Source organism: Salvelinus alpinus, chromosome 13 (assembly GCF_045679555.1).
Source record: "Salvelinus alpinus chromosome 13, SLU_Salpinus.1, whole genome shotgun sequence".
Lineage (NCBI taxonomy): Eukaryota > Metazoa > Chordata > Actinopteri > Salmoniformes > Salmonidae > Salvelinus > Salvelinus alpinus.
This window is the reverse complement of record NC_092098.1, coordinates 34,163,633-34,190,685: the sequence shown is the minus strand read 5'-3', so window position 1 is coordinate 34,190,685 and position 27,053 is coordinate 34,163,633. Positions and strand designations below refer to the sequence as shown.

The following is a 27,053-nucleotide window of genomic DNA, read 5'->3' as shown; positions in this document are numbered from 1 at the left end:
TCTGGTTCATCCTTGGGAGCAATTTCCAAACGCCTGAAGGTACCACGTTCATCTGTACAAACAATAGTACGCAAGTATAAACACCATAGGACCCCGCAGCAGTCATACCGCTCATTCTGTCTCCTAGAGACGAAAGTACTTTGGTGCGAAAAGTGCAAATCAATCCCAGAACAACAGCAAAGGACCTTGTGAAGATGCTGGAGGAAACAGGTACAAAAGTTTCTATATCCACAGTAAAACGAGTCCTATATCAACATAACCTGAAAGGCTGCTCAACAAGGAAGAAGCCACTGCTCCAAAACCGCCATAATAAAGCCAGACTACGGTTTGCAACTGCACATGGGGACAAAGATCGTACTTTCTGGAGAAATGTCCTCTGGTCTGATCAAACAAAAATAGAACTGTTTGGCCATAATGACCATCGTTATGTTTGGAGGAAAAAGGGGGATGCTTGCAAGCCGAAGAACACCATCCCAACCGTGAAACACGGGGGTGGCAGCATCATGTTGTGGGGGTGCTTTGCTGCAGGAGGGACTGGTGCACTTCACAAAATAGATGGCATCATGAGGGAGGAAAATTATGTGGATATATTGAAGCAACATCTCAAGACATCAGTCAGGAAGTTAAAGCTTGGTCGCAAATGGGTCTTCCAAATGGACAATGACCCCAAGCATCCTTCCAAAGTTGCGGAAAAATGGCTTAAGGACAACAAAGTCAAGGTATTGGAGTGGCCATCACAAAGCCCCGACCTCAATCCCATAGAAAATGTGTGGGCAGAACTGAAAAAGCGTGTGCGAGCAAGGAGGCCTACAAACCTGACTCTGAGTAACTGAGTTACACCAGATCTGTCAGGAGGAATGTGCCAAAATTCACCCAACTTATTGTGGGAAGCTTGTGGAAGGCTACCCGAAACGTTTGACCCAAGTTAAACAATTTAAAGGCAATGCTACCAAATACTAATTGAGTGTATGTAAACTTCTGACCCACTGGGAATGTGATGAAAGAAAAAAAAGCTGAAATAAATCATTCTCTCTACTATTATTCTGACATTTCACATTCTTAGGTTCACCACTTTATTTTAAGGCAGGGAATTTTTTTCAACGATTAAATGTCAGGAATTGTGAAAAACTGAGTTTAAATGTATTTGGCTAAGGTGTATGTAAACTTCCGACTTCAACTGTATATTTGAATGTAGGCATATATTCAAGATATATACAATATACCACATAATTCAACTTTGACCTACCAGCACCATCACTCACTGTCACAGGACATTTTCACCCACTTACCCCAAGGCAGCTCAACTTACACTGTCCCCATAACCAAACCAAAGGGTTTATCAAATGTACATTAGAGTACACACAGTGGACATTTACAATAGACTGTTCAGCAGTGTTCCAAACTCGCCCTATTGACTATTTAAAGGTAGACGCAGTGATATGATGTAGATGCAGAAAGTAAACAGCATAGTAGGTCAATTTACAAGCATTTCACTACACCCACAATAATACCCACAACTCTGAACAGCCTTTGCAGAGAACCAAAAACAACCAAAACACCTTAAAGGTAGACTTGCAGATATTGAGATGAGCGAGATGCAAGACTTTGCTCTCACATAATCTGTTCCACTAGCTACCATGCTGTAACAGCGTGATGCAAACCCATGCACATGCGCAGATAGTGTGTGACTGTGTGAGAGCGAAGTCTTGCATCTCGCTCATCTCAATATCTGCATCTGGTTGTTTTTGGTTCTCTGCTAAGGCTGTTCAGAGTACAAAAGGTAGCATCTGTAGTTTAATGACTCATTCAATAAGAGAAACCTCCAAAAATGACTTTTATAATGCTCCAATGTAATACTCTTTGAGCCTGAAGTTCCAGTCGTCTTACTCTCTAATACTCAGTGTGTACACAAGGGTACCAGCCAAACTCGAAAAATGCCAGAACGAGAATTATATTACCTTTCTTGATCATAGATCAAGGCCATCGACCACATGGACTGAGTTAGATTAATTTGTAATTTATTTCTCTGAACGGTGCTAGGATGTTTGAGGAGTAACTAAAACTAGAATGTTAACAGACCAACAGACATAGAAAAAGAGAACAAACAGGGCTCGGAGTAAAAGACTGAAGACCGTGACTGTATAGTCTGTGAACAAATTCCATTGTGTCAGAGCCCAAACTGCAGGAATTATGGGAACACCAACTAGCTCAATAAGAGGAGCACAGAGCCTTCACTGCTCCATTCCTGTTATAACAGATTCCCTTGCAACCATGGGGGCACTGGGCTTAGCTTCAGCCAGCCAGCCGGCAAGCTGTTTATCGGCCCTCCCTTTATGTCTTACAATAACCAATAACCACAGAGCCTGGGCCCAACTAATTTGCATTTGTTGAGTCAACTGCAGTTAACATTTCACAAAGCACAGGACAACCCAAATGGATCCCTGAGTGCGGATAAGTGACAGTCGCGCAAGCGACTCTTTCGCTGTCCTTTCGAAATATGCAAATCCTTTAATGGTGCAGAAAAACACAGACCTTCTATCTATTGTCTTCTGCAGGTACACGAAGAGAAAAAAGTTTATCATATCTCTTCCTCCATCACTTCTAAATTGCCCGTGGGTGGCTTCACAGGTCTGTATTTTTTATGCATGTACAGTACATATTAAAGCCTCTACTCATTATATTGTCATGGTAACATGAAGGTATCAAATTTGTTCTTCAGGTTTATATTTGGAGCTCTCATTTTACTGACATGGGACTTAAGAGAAATGACAAAGCAGTATGAGAATGTTTAAGCTCGAACAAACAATACCTTGAAATCCCATTATGTATAGTAATTTCTTTAAAGAGACAAACCTTTGTATAAGTTGACCTGCAAAATGCATCCCCTCTCAAATAGGCATTATACATCTCTCTTTCTTATGGGCCTCCCTTGTGTGTGACACTCCGGATTGGTCGTCTGCTGGCTCTCTCCCCGACCAACCTTTTCCCAAAACCCAGGAGAGCAGAGGGTCCAGCTGGCAAAATGGCCCACCATGGTGAGAGCACAAAGACTGAACAGCAGCCCGCCTTCACACACAGACAGACTCACACACACAATATCCAGGTCAGATGTCTTTACTATTATTCTACAATGTGAAAAACCCTAGGTGTGTAGGTGTGTCCAAACTTTTGACTTGTATTATATTTGTTGTGTCCCATGGTCTGTCTCTTACATTTTCACACAAGGCAAAGCAGTGAGGCTGTAGCAACAGTCCTATTGAGGACAATGGCTCAGCTTACAGACAAGCACTTTGTAAAGAACACAAACTCCAAAGTATGAGTGCTGATCTAGAGTCTGTTGAAGTGGCTCATATATTTTTGAGTCATTTTGGATTTCCATTTTCAACTCGCTCGGCTATGGCTGTAGGGACTTGGATGTGAAGTGCTCCTACTGTTTTTTAGGACTTATTTGTCTGGCCCTTTGGATGTGGGGATGTGAGTCGTGTTGTCTTGATGAATCGTGACAATGCTTCAGGCTCTGTGTCTAGGGTTCTTGTAAACCATAATGTACTAGGGGTTTGGGCATATGGGGATGCATTAAGGCAGGCAATAAGGGCTGTAATATTACTGCTCTTACTTACAGGGTTGTTAGGGGAGCAAGCTTTTAGAGTGCCACTCAGAAAGGAAAAGGAAATGCTTTTGGCAAATATTCTCCCACCAACTGCATGTAGATAAAGTACAGAGACTTATCGCACATCCTTAAGTTCTGTAATTTTCAACTATGTAAACCCACCCCCAAAATAATGCTTTTTTCCCTTGACTATTGTGATACCCATAATGGACTTCTGGAATTTACCATCTCTCACTTTGGCAAATGCCAACCATGTACTTATTGGGCATATTTGGTATGCCTATTCATATTTTCACTACCGTTCAAAAGTTTTGGGTCACTTAGAAATGTTCTTGTTTTTGAAAGAAAAGCACATTTTTTGTCCATTAAAATAACATAAAATTCATCAGAAATACAGTGTTGACATTGTTAATGTTGTAAATGACTATTGTAGCTGGAAACGGCAGATTTTTTTATGGAATATCTACATAGGCGTACAGAGGCCCATTATCAGCAACCATCACTCCTGTAGAAGTTCCAATGGCACGTTGTGTTAGCTAATCCAAGTTTATCATTTTAAAAGGCTAACTGATGATTAGAAAACCTTTTTTGCAATTATGTTAGCACAGCTGAAAACTGTTGTCCTGATTTAAAGAAGCAATAAAACTGGCCTTCTTTAGACTAGTTGAGTATCTGGAGCATCAGCATTTGTGGGTTCGATTACAGGCTCAAAATGGCCAGAAACAAACTGTCTTCTGAAACTCATCAGTCTATTCTTGTTCTGAGAAATGAAGGCTATTCCATGCAAGAAATTGCCAAGAAACTGAAGATCTCGTACAACGCTGTGTACTACTCCCTTCACAGAACAGGCGCAAACTGGATCTAAGCACAACAGGAAGAGGACTGGGAGGCCCCGGTGCACAACTGAGCAAGAGGAAAAGTACATTAGTGTCTAGTTTGAGAAACAGACGCCTCACAAGTCTTCAACTTGCAGCTTCATTAAATAGTACCCGCAAAACACCAGTCTCAACGTCAACAGTGAAGAGGCGACTCTGGGATGCTGGCCTTCTAGGCAGAGTTGCAAAGAAAAAGCCATATCTCAAACCAGCCAATAAAAAGAAAAGATTAAGATGGGCAAAAGAACACAGACACCGGACAGAGGAAGATTTGAAAAAAGTGTTATGGACAGACGAATCTAAGTTTGAGGTGTTCGGATCACAAAGAAGAACATTCGTGAGATGCAGAAAAAATGAAAATATGCTGGAGGATTGCTTGACGCCATCTGTCAAGCATGGTGGAGGCAATGTGATGGTCTGGCGGTGCTTTGGTGGTGGTAAAGTGGGAGATTTGTACAGGGTAAAAGGGATCGTGAAGAAGGGAGGCTATCACTCCATTTTGCAACGCCATGCCATAACCTGTGGATGGCACTTAATTGGAGCCAATTTCCTCCTACAACAGGACAATGACCCAAAGCACAGCTGCAAACTATGCAAGAACTATTTAGGGAAGAAGCAGTCAGCTTGTATTCTGTCTATAATGGAGTGGCCATCACAGTCACCGGATCTCAACCCTATTGAGCTGATGTGGGCACAGCGTGACCGTATAGTACGTAAGAAGTGCTCATCAAGCCAATCCAACTTGTGGGAGATGCTTCAGGAAGGAGCAAAGTACAGAGAGAGACACTTGATGGAGACACCTGCTCCAGAGCGCTCAGGACCTCAGACTGGGGCGAAGGTTCATCTTCTAACATGACAAAGACCCTAAGCACACAGCCAAGACAACGCAGGAGCGGCTTCGGGACAAGTCTCTGAATGTCCTTCAGTGGGCCAGCCAGAGCCCGGACTTGAACCCGATCGAACATCTCTGGAGAGACCTCACAATAGCTGTGCAGCGATGCTCCCCATCCAACCTGACAGAGCAAGAATCTTCAGAGAATAATGGGAGAAACTCCCCAAATACAGGGGTGTCATAACCAAGAAGACTCAAGGATGTAATCGCTGCCTATGGTGCTTCAACAAAGTACTGAGTAAAGGGTCTGAATATTTATATGAATGTAATATTTTTTTATTTTGTAATATTTTTTTATGTCTAAAAAACTGTTTTTGGTTTGTCATTATGGGGTATGTAGATTGTGTAGATTGATGAGTGGAAAAAACTATTTAATCAATTTTAGAATAAGGCTGTAAAGTAACAAAATGTGTAAAAAGTCAAGGGGTCTGAATACTTCCGATTGCCCTGTATATATAGACTGTAAACAGTAGTGAGCCGAATATCGAACCTTGGGGCACCCCTTTACATGACTCAAGGAACTCAGATTTGACCCCATCTACCTTGATGGCCTTAGTTCTGTCATTGAGATAATTATGAAACCATTGGCAAGCATCAGTACACAACCGTATCGAGGACAGCTTATTCAACAAAATAACATGGTCTACAGTAACAAAAGCTTTTGACAAGTCTACAAACATGGCAGATTTTGTTTTTTATCAACTAAGGCATTTGCAATATAATTGACCACAAGCATGGTAGCCGTAGTAGTGCTATGTTTAGGTCTGAATCCGGATTGATTAACATTAAGAATACCATTTACAGATAGAAAATAATGTAGCTGTTTGTTGACCAATGATTCTAGTATTATCGCAAGATAAGGGAGCCTGGAAATGGGCGGATAATTATCAAGTTAAATAAGAAATGTGTATTACCTAGCCAGCAATGACGGGCGCTGCATACTTAAGCAAAGACGTTTCCAAATTGGAAGCCCATAATGACTTCTGGTGTCAATAGCTAATCAGGCAGCAAGAACTTCTGTTTCTGTGAGTTGCCAAAAAGAAAAACCCTACCATTTCCTAAGTCACATGAGGTTGACTGATCATCCATCGAGGCAACTGGAGGCTGTATGTGAGAAGAACATTCAACCGATTGGCCAAGACCAGTATGACCACCCTTTCTTTCAAATAGGAAACCAATTGAGATAAAATGCTGATTAAAAGCATCACAAATCTGAACTTTTTCAGTAATGATGCAGGAGTCTAAAACTACTTGCTTTTTATTTTATTTCACCTTTATTTAACCAGGTAGGCCAGTTGAGAACAAGTTCTCATTTACAACTGTGACCTGGCCAAGATAAAGCAAAGCAGTGCGACAAAAACAACAACACAGTTACACATAAACAAACGTACAGTCAATAACACAATAGAAAAATCTATGTACAGTGTGTGCAAATGTAGAAGAGTAGGGAGGTAAGGCAATAAATAGGCCATAGAGGTCGAAATAATTACAATATACCAATTAAACACTGGAGTGATAGATGTGCAGAAGATGAATGTGCAAGTAGAGATACTGGGGTGCAAAAGAGCAAGAGGATAAGTAACAATATGGGTATGAGGTAGTTGGGTGTGCTATTTACAGATTGGCTGTGTACAGGTACAGTGATCGGTAAGATGCTCTGACAGCTGATGCTTAAAGTTAGTGAGGGAGATATAAGACTCCAGCTTCAGTGATTTTTGCAATTCGTTCCAGTCATTGGCAGCAGAGAACTGGAAGGAAAGGCGGCCAAAGAAAGTGTTGGCTTTGGGGATGACCAGTGAAATATGCCTGCTGGAGCGCGTGATACAGATGGGTGTTGCTATGGTGACCAGTGAGCTGAGATAAGGCGGGGCTTTACCTAGCAAAGACTTATAGATGACCTGGAGCCAGTGGGTTTGGAAGACAGATGTGTAGTGAGGGCAAGCCAACGAGAGCATACAGGTCGCAGTGGTGGGTAGTATTTGGGGCTTTGGTGACAAAACTGATGGCACTGTGATCGACTACATCCAGTTTGCTGAGTAGAGTGTTGGAGGCTATTTTGGAAATGACATCGCCGAAGTCAAGGATCAGTAGGATAGTCCGTTTTACGAGGGTATGTTTGGCAGCATGAGTGAAGGAGGCTTTGTTGCGAAATAGGAAGCTGATTCTCGATTTAATTATTTTGGATTGGAGATGCTTAATGTGAGTCTGGAAGGAGAGTTTACAGTCTGAAATAACACATATGGAATCATGTTGTAAACAAAAAAGATGAGTATGGGACTATGAAGCTGGGTGAGAGAATGCCAAGAGAGTGCAAAGCTGTCATCAAGGCAAAGGGTAGCTACTTTGAAGAATCTCAAATATAAAATATATTTTGATTTGCTTAACACTTTTTTGCTTACTACATGATTCCATATGTGTTATTTCATAGTTTTGATTTCTTCACTCTTATTCTACAATGTTGAAAATAGTACAAATAAAGAAAAACCCAGGAATGAGTAGGTGTGTCCAAAATTTCAACTGGTACTGTATATGTTTTTAAACGTCAAATCCATATCAATCCAAATGCTTAAGTATTTATATGGGGGAACACGTTCAATTGGCGAACCATCTAATAAGTGAATATCTGATACATTTTTACGAGAGTTTAAAAGCAACATGAATTTTGTTTTGCCTGTATTAAGCACAAGTTTTGAATCAGCAAGAGATTCCTGCATAGCTGTAAAATCTGACTGTAGTTTTGACACAGGCAGATCCAGGGGCGAAAATCTGATATCAACCTTGGAGGGGACAATTACATGAAATTTTCTCAGGAGCAATTCCTGAGGGGGACACCAAAAGTAGTGCTGTAACACATAGACTATGTTGTAATATGTTAAATGTATATTGAGGGACCATAATCACTACTACTGGATAATTGTTAGGTACAGTAGTTAACTGAAGGGTTGTCCCAACTTGTTTAAATCATTATAATACTACTAATAATAATAGTTATAGCAATGTTCCTTATCAGTGCAGTGTTCCTCTCTCTTGAAACGTTTGCAAGAGTTTGCGGTTCTATAAATTGTGGGTGTGGCTGATATGGTTTCAAGACTAGTCATTCAACTGAGACTGCTCTTCTCTGTGTCACGGAGGCGCTCCGCACTGCTAAAGCTAACTCTCTCTCCTCTGCTCTCATCCTTCTAGACCTATCGGCTGCCTTTGATACTGTGAACCATCAGATCCTCCTCTCCACCCTCTCCGAGCTGGGCATCTCCGGCGCGGCCCACGCTTGGATTGCGTCCTACCTGACAGGTCGCTCCTACCAGGTGGCGTGGCGAGAATCTGTCTCCGCACCACGTGCTCTCACCACTGGTGTCCCCCAGGGCTCTGTTCTAGGCCCTCTCCTATTCTCGCTATACACCAAGTCACTTGGCTCTGTCATATCCTCACATGGTCTCTCCTATCATTGCTATGCAGACGACACACAATTAATCTTCTCCTTTCCCCCCTCTGATAACCAGGTGGTGAATCGCATCTCTGCATGTCTGGCAGACATATCAGTGTGGATGACGGATCACCACCTCAAGCTGAACCTCGGCAAGACGGAGCTGCTCTTCCTCCCGGGGAAGGACTGCCCGTTCCATGATCTCGCCATCACGGTTGACAACTCCATTGTGTCCTCCTCCCAGAGTGCTAAGAACCTTGGCGTGATCCTGGACAACACCCTGTCGTTCTCAACTAACATCAAGGCGGTGACCCGTTCCTGTAGGTTCATGCTCTACAACATTCGCAGAGTACGACCCTGCCTCACGCAGGAAGCGGCGCAGGTCCTAATCCAGGCACTTGTCATCTCCCGTCTGGATTACTGCAACTCGCTGTTGGCTGGGCTCCCTGCCTGTGCCATTAAACCCCTACAACTCATCCAGAACGCCGCAGCCCGTCTGGTGTTCAACTTTCCCAAGTTCTCTCACGTCACCCCGCTCCTCCGCTCTCTCCACTGGCTTCCAGTTGAAGCTCGCATCCGCTACAAGACCATGGTGCTTGCCTACGGAGCTGTGAGGGGAACGGCACCTCCGTACCTTCAGGCTCTGATCAGGCCCTACACCCAAACAAGGGCACTGCGTTCATCCACCTCTGGCCTGCTCGCCTCCCTACCTCTGAGGAAGTACAGTTCCCGCTCAGCCCAGTCAAAACTGTTCCCTGCTCTGGCACCCCAATGGTGGAACAAACTCCCTCACGACGCCAGGTCAGCGGAGTCAATCACCACCTTCCGGAGACACCTGAAACCCCACCTCTTTAAGGAATACCTAGGATAGGATAAAGTAATCCTTCTAAACCCCCCCCCCTTAAAAGAGTTAGATGCACTATTGTAAAGTGGTTGTTCCACTGGATATCATAAGGTGAATGCACCAATTTGTAAGTCGCTCTGGATAAGAGCGTCTGCTAAATGACTTAAATGTAAATGTAATAATGGTTTTGTGTCATCACTGAGGTAACTGGACGATGCTGTGCCACTGTCCCCTATACTGGTGCTGCTGGCAACAAGGGTGACACCTGGTCCTGCCGTGGCTGTGACACTGTCCTCTGAAGTCTCTCTCCTTGGCTCTTTCCCTTTCACCACCCTCACTGACTCAGTCTGTCTCCTAGAAAAGAAATAAGGTGTTTGCTGTACTCCTAACTACCGGTACCCAAAACTACACAATTAATCACAACAGCAATACCATTGCCTTAAACAAATCTTGGTTCAGTCACCAGTTTAAATTGAGAGTGGGGGTATTCATGGCATTTTCCAATTATGTCCCTATTTTACAAGTAAAAAAAATTGAGAACCTTTCATAATGTTGCCAAACAAAGACTCAACAAATTTACCTGAGACTCCCTGTCTCTGCCAGTCTGTCCCTGCATATCTGTCCCCAGCTCTGCTGTCTGTGTGCCATCTGTTGCCTGCTCTGCCTAATGACATCATTGTGAAATATTGCCATTAGCATTTCACTTCTTTCTTATGAACATTTTATCAACTGGTCTTTGAGATATTAGGCTACTAGAGTTCTTACTTTGCGTTTTGGTGTACTGAAAAATACTCTGATGTCCGTCTTTTTACTTTTTTCTGACATTTTTCTACCTGGCTGGCTGGCTGACCGGTCTAGCTGCACACACACATTTACACAACACATGCTGCAACGTTTTGAAATTTTAACATCGTTTGTTTCATATTGGCAGGCTTCCAAGAATAGCTGAATTTGCAAAGCTAGCGAGCACCAATTCCGTTTCTGTGGTGTTTGCTATAATCTTTGCTACCTGGTTAAAGGTGAAAAAAATAAAAAAATTCACTAGCGACAATTTAGCTTTTGCAACGAGACCATTAAATATATTTAAGACAATGGTATAAGAGAGTGTAGTTCTGTTCAGTTTGGACTTCAGTTTATCGCTAACCTTATCACAGGGACTTTGAAGCACTACAGCTGCATGCTAATCTTGGAATAAACTGACGATAGCAAATATTCCATCTTTGACGACGCCACATAAATGGAATAGGTACTAGCTAGCTTGATAGTTAATGTTTGCTTTAGTTTGCGCGCTAGCTCTGCAAATTCAGCTAGTGTGTGAACCCTGCAACATTAAAAAAATATATACATTGCTAAGGCGCGATTGACTGGATTACCTCACGTCAGTTACGTACATTGAGTGCCTTTCGGACAGTAGATACGAGCCCTCTATTACCTTGCCAGCTAAAGAACTGGCAGTGGATCAAACCATTGTGAGGCAAAGGGCGGGGGGGTCGCAATCTTGTGAAATTTAAAAACGCGCTATTAAGTGTCTATAATCAGCACAAGTGCTTTCATTGCGTATTATTAATATTATTGAAATTACATAGTTATGTTTACAGTGATATATTGGGGGGGACAAATCATATTTTCCCCAGGATGGGGGGGTCGTGTCCCCCCCGTCCCCCCTGGGATTTCCGCCTATGGGCAGATCAAAAGTCTGGGTGAAGTTTAACATTTAAAAAAATATTGACCAATGGTGTTTATATAAATAGTGAAGAGAATAGGTCCCAAAATCGACACCTGTGGTACATCTTTATGCACCTCAAGAAATTCAAACTTAACCCCATTACTCACAATGGCCTGAGATCTGAAACAATGAACAGGTGTTAGAACTCAGGCCTATCGAGGACAACTTATTCAATAAAACAGAATGATTAACAGTATCAAAAGCTTTTGACAGGTCCACAAATAAAGCAGCACATTTCATTTTAGTGTCTAAAGCATTGACAAGATTATTTAACAACTAAAGTGGTTAATGCTATGCCCAGGCCTAAACCCTGATTGGTTAACATTCAAAATACATTTCTCAGATAAAAAAAAGTCCAAAGTTGTATATTTACCAAGGATTCGAGAATCTTAGCTCGACAAGGAAGCCTTGAAATGGGGTGATAATTATTAAGATCCCTACTATCCCGCCCTTATGGAGTGGCAGCACGAGCTGATTTCCATACTTTTGGTATATTTTCTGATAACAATGTTAAATGTGAGTTATTGAGCCAACAATGATGGGCGCTGCACACTTAAGCAGACCAGGATCCAATTAGTCAGCTTCTGTAGATTTCTTGTTGTCCATTGCTAGCAAAGCATCCATTAGTTATTTTTCTGTAAATAGCCTAAAAGAAAAGCTTTGACTATCATTTCTCTGATGATTTAACAACTTTCCCCTATCAGTATCCAGCCCAATATCATTGTGAATAGGCTTAGAAGTTCTTTCAAAGAGCGAGCCCGCTGAAATAAAATGGTGATTCGGTAGTGAGAACCCTTCAGGGATTTGACAGTTTTACAGAATTTAGCCGGGTTCCCATTACAATCTGAAAGAACGGTTACATAATAATCAGATTTAGCTTTTCTGAATATTTTTTTTTTTTTTTTTTACACAATGATTCTTTAATTGCTTAAAAGCTTCCCAGTCTGGGCCTAAGCCTGTGTTCCTGACCTTGACCCAAACATCATCTATTTTATGAATGACTTCTGATAATTCTGCAGAGTACCAGGAATTCAATCTGTATTTAGCTCTTAATTCTTTGAAGGAAGCATGGTTATCCACAATAGTATTGAAGACCATCTGCAAACGAGGCTCAAAGCTAGATCAGGTTCAGGGATAGCTGAAATACAATCAAGGTCACTAAAATAAAGATTGTGTAAAAAAGACTTCACTAAAGTTTTTACATTTCCTCTTTGTAATGACACAAGGCTTAGATTTTTGTTTTCTCACATCTCTGAGACTCAGAGCTACAAAATGGTATATCATACACTGCAGTTGAGGAACAATGGGAAAGTAATTCTGCTTTGAAAGTTTATAAGCTTGTAACCCCACTTTTTAGAAAGTGACCCTGTACCCGCCCGCCTGACTACTCTGACTGACTATGAGCCTGCCTGCCGTCATGTACCATGGCCTCTACTCTGTATTATCGACCCCTGCCTGCCTTGACCTGTCGTTTGCCTGCCCCTGTTGTTACAATAAACATTGTTACTTCACACCGTCTGCACTTGGGTCTTACCTTGGTACTTGATAACTGGAGAGCTCTTCTTTGTCTACACCTTTTAAGCATCGTTCACACACTCTTAAGCCTTAGTCCCATCCATCTCTTTAAGGATTCACGGATTAGAAATCCTTAATGTGAGTCTGGAAGGAGAGTTTACAGTCTAACCAGACACCTAGGTATTTGTAGTTGCCAGAACCGTCCAGAGTAGTGATGCTAGAGGGCCGGTCAGGTGGGGACAGCGATTGGTTGAAGAGCATGCATTTATTTTTACTTGCATTGAAGAGCAGTTGGAGGCCACGAAAGGAGTGTTCTATGGCATTGAAGCTCTTCTGGAGGTTTGTTAACCTCTCTGGTACAAGTGGGACGCTAGCGTTCCACCTCGACAACAGCCAGTGAAATTGCAGGGCGCCAAATTCAAAACAACAGAAATCCCATAATTAAAATTCCTCAAACATACAAGTATTTTAAACCATTTTAAAGATAAACTTCTTGTAAATCCAACCACAGTGTCCAATTTCAAAAAGGCTTTATTGCGAAAGCACACCATGCGATTATGTTAGGTCAGCACCTAGTCACAGAAAACCACAGCCATTTTTCCAGCCAAAGAGAGGAGTCACAAAAAGCAGAAATAGAGATAAAATTTATCACTAACCTTTGATCTTCATCAGATGGCACTCATAGGACTTCATGTTACACAATACATGTATGTTTTGTTCGATAAAGTTCATATTTATATCCAAAAATCTCAGTTTACATTGGCGCGTTATGGTCAGAAATGCATTGTCTCAAACAAACATCCGGTGAAAGTGATGAAAGCCACATCAAATTACAGAAATACTCATCATAAACATTGATAAACGATACAAGTGTTAAACATACAAATAAAGAAAAACTTCTCCTTAATGCAACCGCTGTGTCAGATTTCAAAAAGGCTTTACGGAGAAAGCACACTTTGCGATTATGTTAGGTCTGCACCTAGCCACAGAAACCCATACAGCCATTTTCCAGCCAAGGAGAGTGTCACAAAAGTCAGAAATAGCATTAACATTAATCACTTACCTTTGATGATCTTCATCTGGTGGCACTCCCAGGTCTCCATGTTAGATAATAAATGTTAGTTTTGTTCGATAATGTCCCTCTTTATGACCAAATACCTACTTTTTGTTTGCGCGTTTTGTCCAGTAATCCGAATGCTTAAGGCGTGTGCACTAATAAGTCCAGACAAAGTTTTTAAAAAGTACAATATAAGTTAGTAGAAACATGCCAAACGATGTTTAAAATCAATCATCCGGTTGTTTTTGTCATAAATAATCAATAATATTTCAACCGGACAAAAGCTTTGTCAATAGGAAAGGAGAAACAAGAAAGGCGCGTTCCCGATCAGACGCATGGCTGATGAATGGACATTTCCACTGGCCACTGATTGAAAGTGCTGTATCTTCCTCATTTTTCAGAGTAAAAGCCTGAAACAATGCCTGAAGACTGGACACATATAGAGGAAGCCACAGAGCTCGTGAACTGGGTCCTAAGTCTTTGTATGGTGGATAGGCTTTCAATGGAAAAACAGCCTTTCAAAATAATAGTACTTGCTGGTTGGATTTTCCTCTGGTTTTCGCCTGCCATATCAGTTCTGTTATACGTGTTTTCTATCCAAATCTACAAATTATATGCATATCCTATCTTCTGGGCCTGAGTAGCAGGCAGTTTAATTTGGGCACGCTTTTCATCCAAAATTCCCGAATGCTGCCTCCTACCCTAGTGAAGTTAACTACTCCTATAGAAATGGTAGTCTGTCAGGTACTCAGCTGGAAGGTCTGATTTCTCTATTATTAAAACAAGACTCCCGGGTGGCGCAGTGGTCTAGGGCACTGCATCGCAGTGCTAGCTGCGCCACCAGAGTCTCTGGGTTCACGCCCAGGCTCTGTCGCAGCCGGCCGCGTCCGTGGGGCGACGCACAATTGGCATAGCGTCGTCCGGGTTAGGGAGGGTTTGGCCGGTAGGGATATCCTTGTCTCAGTATGTAAAATGTAATAAAATGTATGCACTCTACTGTAAGTCGCTCTGGATAAGAGCGTCTGCTAAATGACTAAAATGTAAATGTAAGACCAAGATGGCAAATATAAACTGGAGGCCCCTTACACTTCAATGTTGTGATGCAAAATGCATAGCACTCAGAATTGAAAGGGTTTTACCAGGTATTGTTCATCCTGATCAGACAGGTTTTTACATGGACAATACATTGCAGATAATATACAACAACTACTAGAAATAATAGAACATCATGAAACATTTAAGAAGCCAGGCCTGGTATTTATAGCGGATTTTGAAAAGGCATTTGATAAAGACTGGATTTTATTTAGAAATGCCTGGATTTTTTCAATTTCGGCAATTCTCGAATAAAATCGGTAAAAATAATGTACTGCAACTCCAGGTGTAAAATAATAAATAACGGCTACTTCTCAGAGTTTTGAATTGTCAAGAGGAGTTAAACAAGGGTGTGCGCTGTCACCATATCTATTCGGTATGGCCATCGAAATGCTAGCTATTAAAATCAGATCCAATAACAACATTAGAGGATTAGAAATCCAAGGCTTAAAAACAAAGGTGTCCATGTATGCCGATGACTCAAGTTTTATATTAAGTCCGCAAGCTAGATCCCTGCAATGTCTCATTAAAGATCTAGATAACCTTTCTGTACTCTGGACTAAAACCTAATTATGATAAGTGTACACTATTACATATTGGACCTTTAAAAAATACAACTTTTACATTACCCTGCAGTTTATCTATAAAATGGGCTGATGGTGAAGTAGACATACTCGGTATTCATATCACAAAATATATAAATAAGCTCTCCACAATGAATTTCAATAGAAAACTTGTAAAATAGACAACCATGGAGAGGTAAATACCTTTCTATTTATTAGAAAAATTGCCCTGATTAACTCCTTAGTCATATCTCAGTTTACTCACTCTCGTATGGCGCTGCCTACTCCTGATGATTCGCTTTTCAAATCATATGAGCATTTTTTTTTTCGCTTTATCTGGGACGCTAAACCAGACAAAATAAAACGTGTCTATCTATATAATGAATATGAATTGGGTGGGTTGAGATTATTAAATATAAAAGCACTAAAACTCTCTCTAAAAGCTTCACTCATTCGAAAGTTTTACTTGAACCCTAAATGGTTCTTAAGTAGATTAATAAGAAAAGCTCATCCATTGTTTAGAAATGGCCTTTTTGCAGATTGCCATATCTCATTTTCGATTAATTGAAAATTACACTTTTTTCAAAGTATCTTTCTTTTTCAAACAAGCATTGCCTACAATTTCAATTTCATCCCCTGAAAAGATATAACAAATATTACAACAAATAATATGGCTGAATTCAAATGTGCTGGCTGATAAAATACCTGTATTTATGGGAAAGATGTTTGAAAAGGGTATTTTGTTCTTAAATGATATTGTAAGGGTAGAGTTATGTCCTTCATGGAGTTATCAGAATTGTATGGGAAGGTCTGCTCAATCCAAGAGTACAACCAATTGATTACAGCATTGCCCCAAAAATGGAGGAGGCAGGTGGCAGCGGGGGGGTAGGGAACTGGTCTGTCTGCCCAATATAAAGGATCAAAACTGGCAGAGGAATAAAAATAGCATAAATAGGAAAGTATACCAGTTTCATTTGAGGATCAGTATGTTGATAACTGTGCCATACAGATTGCAAAATAGTTGGGAAGATATTTTTGATGTACCGATTCCATGGTACAGGGTGTATGAGTTGATATATAAAACAATGCAAGATTAAAGACTTCGCTAAAATTATTATATAGAATTCTTGTCACCAACAAAATGTTGAATATTTGGGGCATAAAATCATCGAAACTCTGTAGATTTTGTTGTGAGGATACAAAATCAATGGACCATTTATTTTGGTATTGCCCTCAGGTAGCCTGTTTCTGGTCTCAGGTTCAGGAATGGCTGAAAATGCATAGCATTGATATAAAATTGGCCCTAGAAATAGTACTGTTAGGAGATCTGGAGAGACCGGGTCAGTCAATTACTAATACTCTTAGTAAAAGTTTTTATCTTCAACTCACAATCTGTGGATTCTATTCGATTAGATAGATTGAAATTCTACGTTAAACAACACAGCATAGTTGAAAGATATGTGTTGCGTAGAAAACTGAAGTGGGTGGCCAGCAGAGATAGATGGGATGGGCTGAGGGAAGCTGAGGGTTAGGATTTGGAATGGGAGACAAGTGGGAGTGGAGTTGCTGTGCGGGAGATAGAATGATGGTCAAAGATAAAAGTTTTAAATAGAATAAAACATAATAAAAAGTATGTTTTTACAACTAATGCCGGTTTGCCTGAGGCTGATACCGTGCAGGTGTTTGTACACATGCATATACACACACTCTCATTCAAATAAACGCATACAAGAATACACACATACATGCAATATTGCCAGACTTGCACACAAACATATTCAGTTGGCATTGCTGTTATGATTTTAGTTGTCCTTGATGTCCTTTGTTTTAAATGTATTATTATTATTAATTAATTTTTTTGCATTGTTGTTTGCTGTTTTCTTCTGTCTTTTCCATTTTTCTCTTTAGCTCATTCTCTTGGTCGTTGGTGCATTGGGGGGTTCTTGGGGGTAGGGAATGGAATTAATTGTATTTTTTATTTTTCTTCTTGGGGGGGGGGGGCTGTGGGAGGGGTCTCGAATGGTTGAGGGACACCTATTGGGGAACTGTGGGGGGGGGGGGACTTGGAGGGTTCGGCTTCATGTTTTTTGGCCTGGTGGGAGATCTGTCAACTTGCCCTTGAGCAGGACATTGACCCTGGATGTTTCTGTGGGTCGCTCTGAATGGGAGTCTGTTGGATGATTGGTATGATGTAGTTGTTGAGCGGCTTCACTGCAAGTGTATTGTATGTTTCGGATATTCAATAAAAATAAATAATAATAATAATAAAAAATAAAAAACAATTGTGTAACTTAATATTACTAACTGCACTGTAGATTTCCACTTTGTTGGTTATGGGAAGCTCGAACCGGGTGCCAAGAGTTGCAGGCATGCAATATTCCACCTCTCGCAGGTCCTCGACGGTTCACCTGAATCATTCGAATGGGAATGGGCAGATATCTCGCCAACTGTTGTCTTAGGCAGCTCTATGGTAACATCTCGGTTTCTGGAGCAGAAACCCTGTGCTACCCCGGGACTCGAGTACAGGATATTTCTAGCCTGCTCCCCACCGTTCTGTCAGCACACGGAGATTGATGCAGTTGTGCCCCCTCCTTTACTCCTGTACTCCCTGTTCACCCATGACTGCGTTGCCAAGCACGCCTCCAACCCAATCATGAAGTTTGCAGACGAGACAACAGTAGTAGGCTTGATTACCAACAATGATGAGTCAGCCTACAGGGAGGAAGTGAGGGCTCTGGGAGTGTGGTGCCAGGAAAATAACCTCTCACTCAACAAAACTAAGGAGATGATATTGGACTTCAGGAAACAGCAGAGGGAGCACCCCCCTATCCACATCGATGGGACCGCAGTGGAGAAGGTGGAAAGCTTCAAGTTCCTCGGCGTACATATCACTGACAAACTGAAATGGTCCAGGAGGCTAAAGAAATGTGGCTTAACACCTAAAGCCCTCACAAACTTTTACAGATGCACAATTGAGAGCATCCTGTCGGGCTGTATCAACTAGTACCGCCCACAACCGCAAAGCTCTCCAGAGGGTGGTGCAGTCTGCCCAACACATTACCGGGGACAAACTTCCCGCCCTCCTGGACACCTACAGCACCCGATGCCATAGGAAGGCCAAAAAGATCATCAGGGACATCAACCACCCAAGTCACTGCCTGTTCACCCCGCTATCATCCAGAAGGCGAGGTCAGTACAGGTGCATCAAAGCTGGGACCGAGAGACTGAAAAACAGCTTCTATTTCAAGGCCATCAGACTGCTAAATAACAATCACTAGCACATCAGAGGCGGCTGCCTATAGACATAGATTAGGATCACTGGCCACTTTTAGAAATGGATCACTAGCCACTTTAATAATGTTCCGTATCTGGTATTACTCATCTCATATGTGTAAACTGCACTCCACACTATTCTACGGTATCTTAGTCACTTTTAAATGTTGTTTACTTATTGCATCACTCATTTCATATGTATATACTGTATTGTATTCTATACTACACCACTGACTGTTAAACAGCCATCTCCAGCACATCAGAGGCTGCTGCCTATAGACATAGATTAGGAATCACTGGCCACTTAAAAAAAAAATTCAACACTAGCCACTTTAATAATGTCTCCATATCTTGCATTACTCATTTCATATGTGTACACTGTACTGTATACTATTCTACAGTATCTAAGACAATTTAATTGTTTGTAAATATTGCATCACCCATCTCATATGTATATACTGTACTCTATACTATGACAATGTATCTTCGTCCAATGCCGCTCTGACATATATGTATATATTCTGAATCCATTCCTTACTTAGATTAACATGTATTTTGGGTATATGTTGTGAAACTGTTAGATATTACTTGTTAGATATTACTGCGCTGTCGGAGCTCGAAACACAAGCATTTCGCTACACCCGCAATAACATCTGCTAAACACGTATATGTGACCAATAAAATGTGATTTGACTTGTAGTCCATGTGGGATTTAATGACTTTAGATGTTAGCTCGGAATGTCTGAAACAGGATTTGGAAGAATTTACTGGGTCTCTGCTGGATACCAAATAACGTTCTACCATTTCTGGCCCTGTGCCCTCGCTGGGTCAATGTAGTGAACGTTTTACCAAGCTACTAGCACTTCACAACTGGCTACGTGACTACTGCAGCTCCTTAGGTGTAACTTTTGTAAACTTTGACACCCTTTGGAAGCAGAGGATCCACCCTAATCATTTGGGTGCCTGGATCCTGTCCAAAAAATACAAGGCAGCGCTGAGGCAATGACTGATCAAATCATGCTCCTCAAAGGTATTTACTCCCATTAAATTGCAGCGATTTCATTCCGCCACAGCTTCCCATAGGGGTATTGTAAATAGTCATTCTGTGCTTGTTAATTTAATTTCCATTCATAGCTCTGTTAACAACATTGGGTTCCTTACAGGAGCTATCTCCAGCTATGCTATTTTATAATCTTGTGTACATTCATCTGAATTCTACTATTAGCTCTGCAACTTTGTATCCAATCAGGAAGCCTATTGTGGCTAACTTATCCAGTTATACTGACTCTTGTGTCACCATTAATGCTCCTGCTGTTTGCAAATCTCGCAGAGGGCTTGAACTTTTACATATAAATGTGTGTGCGAAGCCTGATGTCTAAACTGGACTTTCTGGGTGCATGACACAAGCCCAGATGTTCTGGTTATCTCAGAGACTTGGCTGAATAATTTGATTATGGTAAGGATGTTACCATTGCGGACTACAACATTTTCAGATGTGATAGACAAAAAAAGGTTGCTATTTATGTAAGATCTTCTCTTATGGCATCATGCTCTCTTAGCATCTCTGTCCCCAAAATATGTGAGCTGTTGGTTATAAAAGTGTCATAAGCCAAAATATGCATATATTTATTGCTGCGGTCTACCCCAGCTGCTTTGGCGGAGGTTGTTGATATTATTTCTGATTATTTAAAAAATTTCTGGTATCTGAACTGGTTGTGTTAGGAGATCTAAATCTTGATTGGCTTACACATGCCTCAGATCAGTTGAAGAATGTCCATCTTGAGTACAACTTGACTCAGCTGATAAAGAAACCCACTCGGATTAATGTGAAAAACCTAGAAAACTCCTCATCCTGACTAACCATCCTCATAAGTATTTGGCTAGTGGTGTTTTTGCAAATGATATCAGCGACCACTGCCCTATTGCTTGGATTAGAGATACCAAATTGAAAAGCTCTAACCCTCGTATAATTGTGAAGATGTTTTTTTTTTCATTCTCCCCCAGGCGTTCCTTCATGATCTATATTATTCAGAGCTTTTTTCTACTAGCTGCATACCAGACCCTGTTTAACACTTGAATTTTTATCATCCAGTTTTACCTCTCCGGATGATAAACATGCCACTTTCAAGCGACTCAGATGCAAAAACCGAACTAACCCATGCTACTCTCCTGTACTCTCAGACCTCTTGATAAGAAATTAAGCCTGGGCCAAGGCTAGACAAACTTGCTCGTTAGCTGATTGGCAGCTATTTAGGCAATTGAGAAATAGGACAGGAGGCAGAGGCGAGGTTCGACTTCAAACAAGGAAGCGAAATATAATCCATCGTTCTATATTGTGGTAGGATGCTGGACTGTGATCGACATGGATGATAGTTCTGATGGTACGGGTGGGGATGATGAAAGTCATGGACCTGGATGGTCTGTGGTGAAAAGTAAAATAAAAAAGAATGGCCCTGCTATAAGCGCCGCAGACAGCAGTGGCCGTTCTAGTGTTGAGACCGTGAAGGGGGTGAAGGTAGTGAAAGGCCCTGCTATAAGCGCCGCAGACAGCAGTGGCCGTTCTAGTGTTGAGACCGTGAAGAGGGTGAAGGTAGTGAAAGGCCCTGCTATAAGCGCTGCAGACAGCAGTGGCAGTTCTAGTGTTGAGACCGTGAAGAGGGTGAAGGTAGTGAAAGGCCCTGCTATAAGCGCTGCAGACAGCAGTGGCAGTTCTAGTGTTGAGACCGTGAAGAGGGTGAAGGTAGTGAAAGGCCCTGCTATAAGCGCTGCAGACAGCAGTGGCAGTTCTAGTGTTGAGACCGTGAAGAGGGTGAAGGTAGTGAAAGGCCCTGCTATAAGCGCTGCAGACAGCAGTGGCAGTTCTAGTGTTGAGACCGTGAAGAGGGTGAAGGTAGTGAAAAACAAAAGTAATGATGTGTCGGAGTGGAAAGTCGTAATCATGTTTGATGTGACCACAGGGTCTAATCTACACCCTATTCGATTAACCAATGCTATTAAGAAAGAGAGAGGGGAAGTCACATTAGCCCGGTTCATTGGTAATGGTATGCTGTTATTATTTTGTGCTGACTATGTTCAGCAAGGGAAGATTCTGGAGAAAAAAAACTCACGGGGAAGAAAATCACAAGTCATGTCCCTGGAACTTCGTCTAAGCTGAGGTTCCACTATCTATTTCTGGGGTTCCACTATCTATGTCCATAGATTATATTAAAGAAAATGTAGAGGGGGGCATATCGTGATATAACTGTCCCATCTGAATATGAATGTGTGATGACTCGGGTGTGTGCTGCTTGTGTGTTTGCCAATTCACAGGCTTGTTTCAGGAGGCGCGGTGCGGGCTGTATTTGCGAACTCACTGTGGTTTATAGCAATTTTTTTGTAAATTCCTGTCAAGAGAGACACGGAAGCCCAATTAGCCTAGCTAGCCTGTAGTCACACACCAGTACGACAAACAGAGAGAAAACGGAGGACTTTCTCACTATATGGATCCTGGCTGCACATACACTATACAAGCGGGAGATGACCATCTCGCAAGGTGGTGAATTGCGGGGCAGTGAGCCAAACACCTGTCAACAAGTTGAGAGAGATAGAAGGAGCATTCGCTTACCAACGAACAGTGTGGAGTGAACGAGCAGCGTGGCGTGAACAATACAGCACGTCAGATCACTAATCTGCGTGCCAGTTATGATTATTTATATATGCACATTTTCGTGGAAAAGTTTAATTTAAATAATAACGTTTTCGTTTCTCAATCATTGTCACAGGGTAAATCATCAAAATCTGAATAAAGATGCAATTCAACTAATGCGAGAGCACCAGCCTCTGCCAAAATATTTCACATTTTGTTGTTACAGCCTGAATTTAACATTTATTCAATTTATTTATTTTCTCACCCATCTACACACAATACCCCACAATGACAAAGTGAAAACTTGTTTTTAGAAAATGTTGCTAATTTATTTCAAATGAAATGCAGAAATATCTAATTTACTTAAGTATTCACACCCCTGAGGTAATACTTTGTAGAAGCACCTTTGGAAACGATTACAGCTGTGAGTCTTTCTGGGTAAGTCTCTAAGCGCTTTCCATACCTGGATTGTGCAACAGTACGACAAACAGAGAGAAAACTGAGGACTTTCTCACTATATGGATCCTGGCTGCACATACACCCATTATTCCTTTCAGAATTCTTCAAGCTCTGTCAAATTGGTTGATGATCATTGCTATGCACATTTTTATTCCTGAACTTGCCATAACAAAGGGGTTGAATACTTATTGACTCAACACATTTTAGCTTTTCATTTTTAATTAACTTTGACATTATGGTGGCAAAAACTCTAAATTGTATGCATTTTTTATTCCGGCTGTAACACAACAAAAAAGAAGGAAAAAGTCAAGGGGTGTGAATACATTCTGAAAAAGCACTTTAGGCCTAAAGCCGACAAATAAAAACAGTAGAAAACATCCTGATAAATTCAGGTTCTTTCAATCGCATTTATCTCTCTACTTCGTCTGTCTGCCTCCCTTTCTATTTGTCTTGACTTGAGCTATCGCTAGTGAAGTGCAATATTGTATAAAATCAATCAGCATGGGTCTGGCCTGAAGCTGTCCCTAGAGAACTTGCAACATTGTATCAACTAGCCTATTCCGGTTCCTCAGAGTTTCTCACTCCAGTGGGCTCAGGACAGACAGCTGTTTTTTTATGACGTTTCCATTGGATATATGGGATAATCAGATCATGATATTTTGCTCTTTCACACTGAGGCTTGGTGATTATCGAGGCCGGGAGAGTGTTGGAAAGAATGTTCAAATACTGTGAGGAACTATTATTAATTGCAATGGATGTAAAAAAAAAAAAAAACTTTGCTGACTTACTCAGTGAGGTGAAGAAAAAAATGACAGAGAAGCTCAGCTTATTAGTGGTGGACCTGGTGAGTTAAGACGATCAGAAATGAGATATCCCTAAATGGGCACTTTCCTACATTTACATGCAGCAAGCCAGGTAGGCCTACTTCTATGTGTTCTCAGCCGTATGCTCCCTTAACGAGAAACCAGAAACATGCTCATTGCTTACATGGAGCACCCAAAACAAAAGACAATAAAAAAATGTACAAAACTCGGAAATCATGGTTATGAAATAAACCAAAACTTGTTTCTCGCAAGTGTGGCAGGTTGTGAACTCTGCAAACAACGTTTCCACTCCAATAATGAGAGAAGTAGGTAAATTGCTGTAATTAATACTTTCAACAACTGACACTGACTCTTATCAAACTAGGTACTGCCATTATTTGTATATTACTAATAAGCAGGTCTTATTATTTTATATCATGCCTATTAATGAGTGCATTTTAATCACCTGTGCTGTGTGTTGTTTACTTAAATTCTGACATTCTGACGAGTGAAATTTAATTGCATGAACTATTTGCTTGCTTGCATGTGTGCTGTGATTCCCCAGATTGGTATGGACTACATTAGGGATGGCCAACTGCAATTTCGAATTTTTGTTGTGCTTCAACAGTTTTTCTCTTGTTATGTCAGTCATTGATAGTCACTCAAATAGCCCATGTCAGCTAACATGTTTTTAATTGTCAAATTTGTCTTGTGGTCAGCTATCCAAATTTGTAGTAACCAAGGTTGAATTAGAGCCCAGGGAGAACCCATTGATTTTGTTAGTCAATCTCACTCAGATCATATAAAAAACTGCAAGCATTTCTCTCCACCCTATGGCACAATTGACATTTATTTATTTCACCTTTATTTAACCAGGTAGGCCAGTTGAGAACAAGTTCTCATTTACAACTGCGACCTGGCCAAGATAAAGCAAAGCAGTGCGACAAAAACAACAGAGTTACACATAGGATAAACAAACGTACAGTCAATAACACAAAATAAAAATCTGTGTGCAAATGAAGTAAGGAGGTAAGGCAAAAAATAGGCCAATAGTGGCAAAGTAATTACAATTTAGCAATTTACACTGGAGTGATATATGTGCAGATGAGGTTGTGCAAGTAGAAATACTGGTGTACAAAAGAGCAGAAAAACAAAAACAAATATGGGGATGAGGTAGGTAGTTGGTTGGATGGGCTATTTACAGATGGGCTGTGTACAGCTGCAGCGATCAGTAAGCTGCTCTGACAGCTTACGCTTAAAGTTAGTGAGGGAGATATAAGTCTCCAGCTTCAGTGATTTTTGCAATTCATTCCAGTCATTGGCAGCAGAGAACTGGAAGGAAAGGCAGCCAAAGTAAGTGTTGGCTTTGGGGATGACCAGTGAGATATACCTGCTGGAGCGCGTGCTACGGGTGGGTGTTGCTATGGGGACCAGTGAGCTGAGATAAGGCGGAGCTTTACCTAGGAAAGACTTATAGATGACCTGGAGCCAGTGGGTTTGGCGACGAATATGTAGCGAGGACCAGCCAACGAGAGCATACAGGTCGCAGTGGTGGGTAGTATATGGGGCTTTGGTGACAAAACGGATGGCACTGTGAAAGACTGCATCCAATTTACTGAGTAGAGTGTTGGAGGCTATTTTGTAAATGACATCGCCGAAGTCAAGGATCGGTAGGATTGTCACGCCCTGATCATAGAGAGCCCTTGGTTCTCTATGGTTTTGTAGGTCAGGGCGTGACAAGGGGGGTGATCTAGTTTTTTCTATTTCTATATTGGTGTGCTTGGTATGGTTCCCAATTAGAGGCAGCTGATTATCGTTGCCTCTATTTGGGGATCATATTTAAGTTCTCTATTGCTCCCACCTGGGTTGTGGGATATTGTTTTGGTTAGTGCTTTGTTGCGCTCCGTGACTGAACGTTTGTTATTCTTTGTTGTTTTGTTGTAAGTTTCACTATTAAAGATAATGTGGAACTCTACGGACGCTGCGCCTTGGTCCACTCATTTTAAAGAACGTGACAAGGATAGTCAGTTTTACGAGGGTATGTTTGGCAGCATGAGTGAAGGAGGCTTTGTTGCGAAATAGGAAGCCGATTCTAGATTTAACTTTGGATTGGAGATGGTTAATGTGAGTCTGTATGTGTAGAATTGCAGGACATAAAGCTGTAAAACTGCTCATGTTCCTCTCTACCACATGGCAAAATGAGTATAATTGCACTAAATTAACTCTAAAATTAAAGAATTTGCATGAAATGAGTTATAAAATTGCTAAATCTTCTCTTTGCCCCATGGTAAAATGTGTAGAATTGCAGCAAACTAGCTTTAAAACAACATTTTATCTACACCTCATGTTAAAATGGGTAGCAACTGCGGCCCCTCATGATGAGTTCAGATTTTTTGTGGCCCCCACTCCCATCAAAGTTGCCCATTCCTGGACTATATTGACTTGAGACATCTGTTGCCAATTCCCTATAACCTTCTCACTCCAAGAACTATATTGCTAAACACGCCCTAGAACGTGAGTTAAAAGGAACTTACCTTCAGGCACCATTCGGACCGGGGACCTCTTGACATCCACCTTGTTGCTGCTGTTCGCCTGCTGTGTGAAAAAGACACATCACCTTCTAAAGGAAAGTACATGTTTAGAACGTGCGAGTGTGACTCCAATTGCCCGTGCCCGACGCAGCTGCGAGAGGCTACACCCAGCGCTAAAACCCAGCAGGCCCAGCATAGAGCGAGAGACAGCCCCGCAAGTAGCCACCGAACCTGCTATTGATGACTGAACCAGTCACTGACTACCGGACTAGCTATCGAGTAACGACCCATGCTTGGGAGGAAGAGCCAAACAAACTAAACCTGCCTGGGTAGAGCCGAACAAACAAACCTATGCCAACGCTCTGTAAGTGTTAGTTTCCTCGGTGGTCATAGTTAGCCTATAGCCCTAAATCCTAGCTCCTTTATACATTGTGATACTGTGTATTGTCATTGTTGTAAAAGCTGAATTTATAATAAATAACCTTTGATTGTACTTTGTGTTTGCCGTAGGATTATATAACTCTGTTTTTGACACATGCATTAACATAAAAGAATGGAACCAAATTCCGGGGATTACAGGTATATTTACTAAGCCTACTGGTGACATGTAATGGGAAATCGATCAAAATAAACAAAGGGCAAACAATTCACACAATGAAACAATGAATGCGCAAGAATTGGCGAGAGAGACGCGCCAGCATCCGAACAGTGGGAGTTGTTGTCCCAAAGAAACGCATTGGACTTATTCTGGACAGATTTTGGTG

General features: G+C 41.4%; 1 long non-coding RNA gene across 1 annotated transcript in view; it reads right to left on the bottom strand.

Moving 5' to 3' along the window:
* The window catches only part of LOC139537582 (uncharacterized), a 97,638-nt gene that overhangs the window by 64,864 nt on the left and 5,721 nt on the right, over window positions 1-27,053 (bottom strand). The window contains exon 2 of the long non-coding RNA XR_011667566.1: window positions 26,293-26,353. This is a non-coding gene — a long non-coding RNA (uncharacterized lncRNA). The remainder of the gene's footprint in view (window positions 1-26,292; window positions 26,354-27,053) is intronic.